We start from the raw sequence: 9,807 nt of genomic DNA on the forward strand, positions 1-9,807 counted from the left end.
GTGTCTGGGTTTGGTGTCTGCAAATGGGATGAATCCCTAGTTTGGGCATTCTCTGGATAGCCTCTCCTTCAGTTTCTGCTCCATTCTTTGTCCCTGCATTTTCTTTTGACAGGAGGAATTCTGAATTAATATTTTTCAGGTGGGTGGGTGGTCCCATTCCTCCACCAGGGGCCATGCCTATCCACTGGATATGGTCTGTACAAGTTCTATCTTGCCTTTCAACTAATGTCCTCCCTGTTGGGTCCTGAAGCTCTCTTGGGTCTCTGGTATTTGGGACTTTCTAGTGGCTACTATCACTTTAATAACCACTATCATTTTGAATTGTCTCAAGAGTGCTATAAATGAAACTAGAGTGAGCTCAGGTTTTCAGTAGCTGCTCAGGAAGGATAAAGGAGGAATCTGAACAAAATCTCATAATGCAAAGCCTCAAACTTTAGTTTGGGCACTGTGAGACCAACTGGGCAACCTTGATCAAATCATGGTGCTATTGCTAACACTTGTGAAGTTTACGAAGAGATTGCAAGGCGGCTACCCATCTTCCTCTTTCTACCTTCAAGCCCACCATTAAGCTCATTCTATGGACCAAGCTGTTAACTCGCCCATCTTCACAACTGTCAACATCTGCACTGGGATTGCACATCTTCTGCTATTTTTGAATCTCCAAACCAATTTACTTTTTACTGCTGTGAAACAAATCACTCAGATCTCAGTGCTGTGATCATTTCCTGTGTTTTTCTAGCTCCCAGTGTGACTGTTCTCAGCTGCATGCCCTCACTCGGGGTTCCTCAGGCGGTTGCAGTCAGACACTGTCTTGTTCTAGGGTCATTGGGATGATGTGTCCTTGTGGATTAGCTAAGACCTAGCCTAGTAGTAGAGCCAAAACATAAGCTGAAGCCTCTTTTTGTACTCTAGACTTCCCCCATAGCATGGCAGCAGTCTCTTAAGTCTGATAGGTTCAACCTCAACGGTTGGTTCCTTGTCCTAAAAAAACACGTAAGACCTTGAGATGAATCTCTTTCAGTGAACTTCTCCAAAAACTTCCAGATTGGTGCGATATTTTGCTGAGTTTAGATAATGACCAGGAAAACATCTACGAGAGAAAGATGACTGGTCCTTAGTACCTATTCTTCTCTTCTTTCAGTGAAAAACAATTTTAACGTAGCCTATAGGCATATAAGGCAAATGTATGTTTTCCAAACTTCCTTGAAGTAACTATATGCTAAGCAAGTGAGTGGAAGTATTAGCTTGTAATTTGTCAGAAGTTACAGTGAGCACATGGTCCCTTAATCTATCTGCTTCCTATTAGCTTCTATTCAACTGTGATAATGGAAGCCACAGCCGTCACATTTTACCATCTGATGGAAAGCAGCACGCTGAAGATGACGGAGCATGTTAGTCTCCTTTCTGCCCAGACATAATACCTTAGGATGAGTATAATGAAGCTATTTTTATTTAATACATTGTTTCTGAGGTTCAAGATTATAGTGGCTTTACTTGACTCTGTGAAGAACCTTTTGGGTGGAATACCTATGGCATATGGCATCATGATGGGAATGTATGTGGGAAGGAGAAGTCTATGTCAAGATAAGAAGCCAGAAAGCAATGACATAGCAGTCATACATCTTTAACTACAACATTCTGTCTTAGGGTTTTGTTGCTGTGAACAGACACCATGACCAATGCAAGTTTTATAAAGGACATTTAATTGGGGCAGGCTTATAGGTTGAGAGGTTCAGTCCAGTATCAAGGCAGGAGCATGGCAGCATCCAGGCAGGCATGGTGCAGGAGGAGCTGAGAGTTCTGCATGTTCATCCAAAGGAAGCCAGGAACAGACTAAGCATCTTCAGGCAGCTAGGAGGAAGGTCACTAAGCCTACCCCCAGAGGGACACACTTCTTCCAACAAGAGCATACCTTCTAATAGTGCTACTCCCTGGGCCAAGCATATGCAAACCATCACGCATGCCCTCCATGAAAATTATTGAAGCTCTCTGAAAACTACTTTAATGCGTTCTAACAGTGGCATGCCTTCCCACCTCCAGCAGCATGTACTTGTTCAGCATTCTGCCATCTTTGTTCATACCATAACGGCCAAGTTTTTGGTGCACAGGTATTTATGGAACACAATCAAACACCTCAGAATCACAATTCAAAATGAAAAAGGAAAGCCTTACCAAGTTAAGCTGGCATGTGTGTCTGCTTGTCCACAAAATGATCACCTCCAGAAAATGTCTTGTGTGGAGCCTAGCTGAGTTTACTCAGCCAAGGGAATTTTACAGCACATCTCTGAGAGCCAGGTCACTATCAGCTCATATTTGTCTAGGACTTGACTTCTCTGCACATATTGAACTCTGGGCTATTATCTTCTCATCTTCCAGGAAGCACAGGCTGAACACTCACTGTTGCCTGCAGGAGACACACTGTGCCTGATTCTACCTTATCCCTCTTGGATCCCTCAGAGAGAAGATACTTTTTGAAACTTTCTTCTGCTGTCTAGTCTCTCTCTTTTAATCAATTGTGATTTTTCTGTGTTAACCACCATCCACTACACAGTGAACATTCTCTAAATAGGTCAAAGAGACTTGGATTTACAGGACAGTTTGGTTCTATGTCCATTTCAGAAAATAATAGAATTAAGTTCACCACTAGGGCCTACGAGCAACTCAATACTGCTTCTTGGCCAGATATTCCACAGCAGGCATGTTTTCTCCTTTGGAGAAAGCCTCAAATCTAATAAAAAACTGGTTGGTTACTCCAGAATCATTCATATTAATATTTCATGCACAGGTATATCTTGCCATGCTGGTCCGTATTGCAGTTCTCAGATGAATGAGACCCTTTAGCCCCTATAGACTGCATGACACCTTCCAGAACTATGAGAACTATCCAGCAGAGAAGCTTCCTAGTCATTATTGACTTGATTGGTGGACATTTCTATAACATTCCTCCTATTCAGGGTCCTCAAGGACCATTGAGGAAGAGGGGGCAGAAAGACTGTAAGAGCCAGAGGTCAGGGATGACTGCATGAAACAGTGTCTTCTTGATATGCAGTGTGGCTGCACTCACAAGCTTTCAGCTGTTGTGGTTGCCTGCATAAGACCTGCATCAGACAAGGATGGTGAACATTCTCATGGGATAGGAAGGCATTCAAGAGACACTATCCCTAACTGATGAGCTACGGGCAGTTGATGGCTTCTGGGGGATAGTCAGTTTTCTTTAAAAGTGTGGCTCCAAGGAGGTCAACCACACCAGGGATAGGCTTCATACTCAGGAGTGTATCATTAGCACAAATTGGTGTTCAGAAATTATTTTTTATAGATCGGCACTAATTTGAGAAAATAGAGGTGGTTCTTGAAGGATATTGAGGGAAGAACTTGGGATTAATAAGAGCAAAATACATTGTATGAAATTCTCAAAAAGCTAATGAAAATATTTTTTAGTCTTTTGTTAGGGGAGAAAGCGATGGCTCAATGGCTGAAAACAGCAGTTGTTTTTCCAAAAGACCCACTTCATCCCCCCCCCAAGTCCCCATGCCCAGTGGCTCACAATCACCTTTTACTCCAGATGTAACACCTTCTGGCTTCTGCAGGTGTAGCCTGTACACAATAAACAGACAAACATGCAGATGAAACATTCAAACATAAAATAAACATTTCTAAAAAAAAAAAAACCAACTTGTACTAGTGAGTAATTTATGCTTAAGCTTCTTGAGTTTATAACAGGACCTAAAATGACAAATCAGCAGGAACACTAGTGACAGTATTTGCAATTCTAACTCGCAGGAAATGAGCAATTGGAATAGACCCGGCACATGAAGCAACTTCAGCCCATGCGCAGATGCTGATTGTTGAGAAAGCTTGTGCCCCTTGGTCTGCTCAGCACTTCATTATTCACATCCTCTATATACAAACTGTGTGGTAGAAATTCTCAGAAGATGGATATTGTCCTTAATTAAACTTCAACTCTTACAAAACTATAGGAAGGACTACTAAACGAAGGCATCTCGTGAACTTGTATTTATACCTAAAGCATGTACAGATATGTTTTAGCACGCATAGATACCAGACTTGTTATAGTCCACTGACGACATGCTTACAACCTTGGTTTTAAATTCTGGATTGGCACGCTTTGTGCAAAACAGCACATGGTAGCCATGAGTAATCCTACAATTAGGAAAACACTTCAGCACTCTAGTGGGAACACAACACTTGCACAATGCAGTGCATTGGTGTGCCAGGCAGTAACCAGAAACCTGAGCAGTGAGACAAAGAAGCCAGCATCAGGGGAATGGAGATTTCTTCTCTCCAAACAACAGCAGCTCTGAGCTCCTCACTCTAATCCCACTAATTATGCACCAAATGCTTCTTCCACACCACAGGTTGATTCTACCAGGTGTAAGAGATAAAGGTTACAAATACAGCATCCCAGTTCTCCAGGGCATGTGAGTGTTGAGAATCTAAAGACTGTTCTTTGTACACTTAAAAAAGACACAGTATATTGTTAACAACTATAGTATCTATAAAATAACTCCAATCATAGCCATGATCCCCGTACCAGTTTCATTACAGCATTGAGAACATATAACTTTTGACAGTTCTGTTTTCTCCCATTCCTTTTTCTCCCATCTCGTGCCCAGGGATTGGTAGCCAGCCTACTGGGTAGATTCCGTATAAATTAGAGATGACAAGGTAGGAAGAAGTCTCCAATATGTCACAGAACTCATTATCACTATCATGTATGGATTACTTACAATGACTTATGTGAAAGCCTATCCTAGCATGCTTCCTTCCCTAATTTATGACATTACAGCAGAAATGAACAGCCTACATTTTTTTTTGTGCCACACTAATTCCCCTTTCTAGAATTCTTAGTAGGATCCCATATGAGGTATAAGCAAACCTGCCAGTGTATTTGATTAGCACATCTTTCCATTACTCTGTTCTCTTGTTGTCCTCTTACAAGCATGAGGTCTTTGCTCCTTAGGAGATAGCTCAGTTTTGCCTGCTATTCCAAGAACAATGTGCCAGATACCATGTGTGCACCAATGACTGTGTCAGAATCCCTTCCTGTCCATAGGAAAGCTACCATGGCCCCCAACAGATTTTTTTGCTTGCTTCAGCCCTGTGCCTGAGATAGACCTCCTGTTGGAAGGGAGGGAGATTTAACTACTAGGAATATTAACATCCCAGGTTGTAAATTCACTGAATATCACTAAATTTTCTTCATAGAACATAGGGAAAGACTTGGAAGTCATGCTTAGGTTCTGGTTGTGACTGTTTTATCAGTGCTATGCTGAAGTCTCAGAAACAAGTTTCCCTGTAGCTCAGAAAAAAACTCATAGTCCAAACAAAACAAAACAAAACAAAACAAAACAAAAAAAAAAAAAAAAGAAGAAGAAGCTCAACAAGTAGTTTGTAAAATAAACAAGTGAAAAAGGGAACTTTAAATATTATCTTTACAGGTGCTCTGAAAACTACTGGACTCTATGATGTGTTAACATGAAAAAAAATTTAATTATATGTCTCATTAAACTTAAAAAAAAAACAATTTCTGTTCCCTGAGTAGTAGAGCTTGTGCAGCTTAATGATACTGAACATTAATCCAGCTGAGTTATACCGGGAACCTGCTTTTTAAAATATATATATATTATTTTATTTATATCAGTACACTGTAGCTGTCTTCGGACAAACCAGACGAGGGCATCGGATTCCATTACAGATGGTTGTGAGCCACCATGTGGTTGCTGGGAATTGAACTCAGGACCTCTGGAAGAACAGTCAGTGCTCTTAACCTCTGAGCCATCTCTCCAGCCTGGAAACCTGCTTTGTAGCTATCAGTGTTATAGTAAGTAGGAAAGGTTGTCAATGAGAAATACCAGTATTTAAAACCCCCAATTTATTGGAACTCATTACACATAGGCTCTGATAAAATATCAGCTGTGGAAAGTTATGAGCCAACCCCAAGTCGCTTATTGTAAAGTAATCTGAAGTAAGAAATGTGTATTACTTTTCGTCTCATAATGTCAGTGCTTACTGTCACAGCCATGTTGCTAAAGGCTTCGGTCAACAGAACACCACAGCAAGCTCTTGGGAGCCAGGCCAGAGGTGAAAAGAGATGAAGATTTGGGGACAAGAAACCCTCTTCAAAGCCATTTCCCTAGTAACCTATTTGTGCCAACCTGGACCTATTTCCTTATAGCCGCTTAACTGTGAGATCCTCAAACGGTTCACCCACTGACTAAGTTTGTGCCCTTTTGACAGAGTAACATCCACTCAAACTTTCTACATAACCATAAGACTTACTAACCATGAGGTCATAAGGACCTGACCAAACCCACTGGAGACTGTTTTCATTTTGAAAGTCAGTCATTATTAGCCATTAACTCTATACCTACTATGAAAACTGAGAAACAGTAAAGTACAGAGAGTAACGTTGTCATCTAGAAGTTCCTAGCTGTGTGTAAGGTCTGATTTCCCTTCTACCATTTACTTCCTGAAGGCCCTGTAATCTCAATGATGGAAAGAAGAAAAGAGAAGGCAGCTTCGGATAGTATGAAGGAGATAGAAGCAGTAAATGCTTTTGGGGGAACAAACACAAAGTTGGAACTTATGTCAGCGTTTTCAACCTTCAACCGCATCCTATTTCTCCCCACACAGAAGGAAATCCTGTATGAGATGCAGGGAAATAGTCCAGGCCTTCATTGAGAAGAATAGACTTTAGTCCTCACTCCTCAAGCAACAGGTATGTGTCCTAGGACACTCACCTTGGTACTCCCAATTTCAGTTTCCTGACCTGAAAAATAAAAGGCTGCATTAGATCCATATTCTCTATTGTCTTAGACTTCCCTAGGGAGCTCTTGAGAACCTATAAATTACCTCCAAATGAAATTAGAATCCCCAGAGGGATTTGTAAGCACTCTTCTGATGTAAAAACCATGTGTAAAGACCTCTAAGCTCAACTCTAAAATACTATATCTGGACTGACAACTGCAATTCCCACAGAGACCAAGCAGATAATATAAGTGCACACAACTCTGTTTATTGGAAATGTACACCTTTAAAGCAACTGAAAAAAGTTTTATAGAACTCCAAGTCTTGCTTTAGCTCTGCAACATCTATTACACCCACCTCATTGTTTAAGAATCAGACTGGGTGAGACAGAAGACTAACGGTTTTTATTGACTATCCAAGTAATTAGTAAACTTGAGTGTAGTCCTCAGAAACTGTCTGCACCAGCTCTCATATTCTTTTTGACTTCAGGGAGACCTTTCAAGTATGAGTAATGTCAAGCTGAGGTAGAAAGCAGAGGATAGCGACCTGTGTTCTGGCTCCAGGTCCTTTCCACAGATGGTCTCCTACTGTCATCCCACTACACCATAGCCTCTAAGGTATACCATCATCCCACCTGAAGCCACATTTTTGTTGCCCACTTTTTTTAACCAGTAAGGGAAAATAAATGCCTGACAAGGTCATCCCAACAAGAGACAACCTTGATACAGCACTCTCAAGGTGGAGTAGACCTTGGTTCTGGCCCAAAGCTGTTGCTAGTATCAAGCTACAGCTCAACTTCTGCCTACTGGCTTCCTTCTCTTCTCTAGATGAGGACTTCAAGGACAGTCTTACAAAAATGTTCTATACATATGGCTCAGCTTCTAGTCTGCAAGCTCATCTAAATCTCTGAATATATATATATAAATTCAGTTCTTTCCACTTCTGCTTCGGGAACCTGATCAGGCAGATAACAACTTTAAGTGTACCTTTGGGAGCATTTCTGATGATTTCTTGCTAGTATGTACAGCATCATCATCATTACTCTCCAGTGTTACCTCAAGCCATTCATGTTTTCTCAAGGTTCCTTACCTGGTAAAATAGTATGTTACTACTCTGCCATGGCCAGTCCTACATTTAATTGGCCCCTCCTACTTTGATCTGCTGGGTAGAAACTGTAGCCAGACCCACTGACTGAGAGGCAGCAATGAGAATATAAGATGAAGCACAGACTGTATTAATACTTGGTATGTTGTGGCCAAACACCACTTTTGGCTGTAAAGTTTCTCTGCTTAGAACTTTTAATTTCTAAGCGGGCACCCAGCATGGGGACCTTTATTATTTTATTCCTACTGTGTCTGTCGCAGATTTTTGTATAAGAGTAGTGTGGAAGTCCAAATAATAGGCTTAACTTTGTAAAGGGTCATGCAAATGGCTTATTGACAGGTCTCCCAGGAAGGCAAAGCCAAGCTCCAGCAGAGCCTGGAAATGAGTGTCCCAGGCTTGCGTTTCCAGGGCTGCAAACTTGATTTCTCCCCCTTGGCAACCACTCTACTCTCTAGACCCACAGCATTCCTCAACACCCCACCCAAGTAGAATAAGGAAGGATAGGGAGATCTCAGTGCTCCATTCTTTCTGTGTAGACTGTAAATCAGACTTTTGCCTTGGGCTTCATTATACATACCAGAATTTTTCACTTGCTGGAATCCACTGCACACCACTGTGTTGGTTTCACTTGTGTCCAGAGGTCTCAGAAAATGCCTCCCTGCCTCAAAACTTAAACTTCCCTATATAGAGATAAATATTAACACCATGTGTTGTCCTTGTGTGAGTGGAGAGATGAAATTAATCAACTCAGGCTGAGTACCTGGAAGCTTCTGGTTAAGTGATACCTGAGAGTAGTAGTAATGACCCTGGCATGAATAAAGCACCAAACTGATTATGTCTGTGTGTTCATTTCTCCTCTGGAAAGTCAGAATACAAACATGCATCATTTTAGGACCCTAGAAAACTAAGACAGCCTAAAATGAAAATCACCCATAAGCTTCCTTTTCAAGTATTGAGTTTTCCTTTTGAGACAGGCTTTGAAAAATGTTTCCAAGATAAACTTTGAGCAATGACTAGGTGGTTTATAGCACTGGTTACTCTTCCAAAGAATTCGGGTTTGATTACCAGTATCCACAGGATAGCTCATAACAGTCTGTAATATCAATCCTGGGGGATTCCCACAGCCCCTTCTGTGGACTCCTCAGGCATCAGGCACAGGTTATACAGATGTACATTCAAGCAAGATAATTAAATACATAAAAATACATTTTAAAATGTTTTAATAAGCTCACAAGCAGGAAAAGCATTGAAATTACTGCATGGGCAGAGAACAGGCTCAATACATCCCACCACTCCTAATAAGATTCTGGCAATTGATAGAGACAGTTTACATCAGGGATGCAGTTCCTGAGAGACTCCGCAAGTAATAGCAGAGGATGCTACAGTGCGAACATACTTTTATTGCTAAATGGGCACTGTGGGTTGTAAAAAAAAAAGAAAAATAGATAGAATTGAAAGTGAATGCTGGTGCAGAGAAATTGATGGAGAGGGACCTTGGAGGGATGTTTGGCTAAAACACATTATGCACATGTATGAAATTCTCAATCAATAAAAGGATTCAACAACAAAAGAAGAAAATAGATACAAATACCATGAAACTTCTAAATTCTCTCTCTCTCTCTCTCTCTCTCTCTCTCTCTCTCTCTCTCTCTCTCTCTCTCTCTTTCTCCTGCACATACATGCAAGCAGTAAAACAAATTCCTCACTTTAAGCTCTGGAACATTCTGTTTCTTCTTTCACATGGCATTCATGTGAAGAACACGTGTAATAAGGATGACTACTATTCCCAACCCAAATTCCATTCTTTTAAACAATCAAGGATCTGAGACACAATAAGCACCTTTTAAGTTGGTGTCAAAAATGTTCATTCCAATCTCAGCCCGTAATTTCAAACACAGTTTTCTTGCTGTGATAGCACATTGCTGTTTAGTGTTG

The sequence above is a fragment of the Micromys minutus genome (genome assembly GCF_963924665.1).
Source record: "Micromys minutus genome assembly, chromosome: 1".
In the NCBI taxonomy this organism is placed as follows: Eukaryota; Metazoa; Chordata; class Mammalia; order Rodentia; family Muridae; genus Micromys; species Micromys minutus.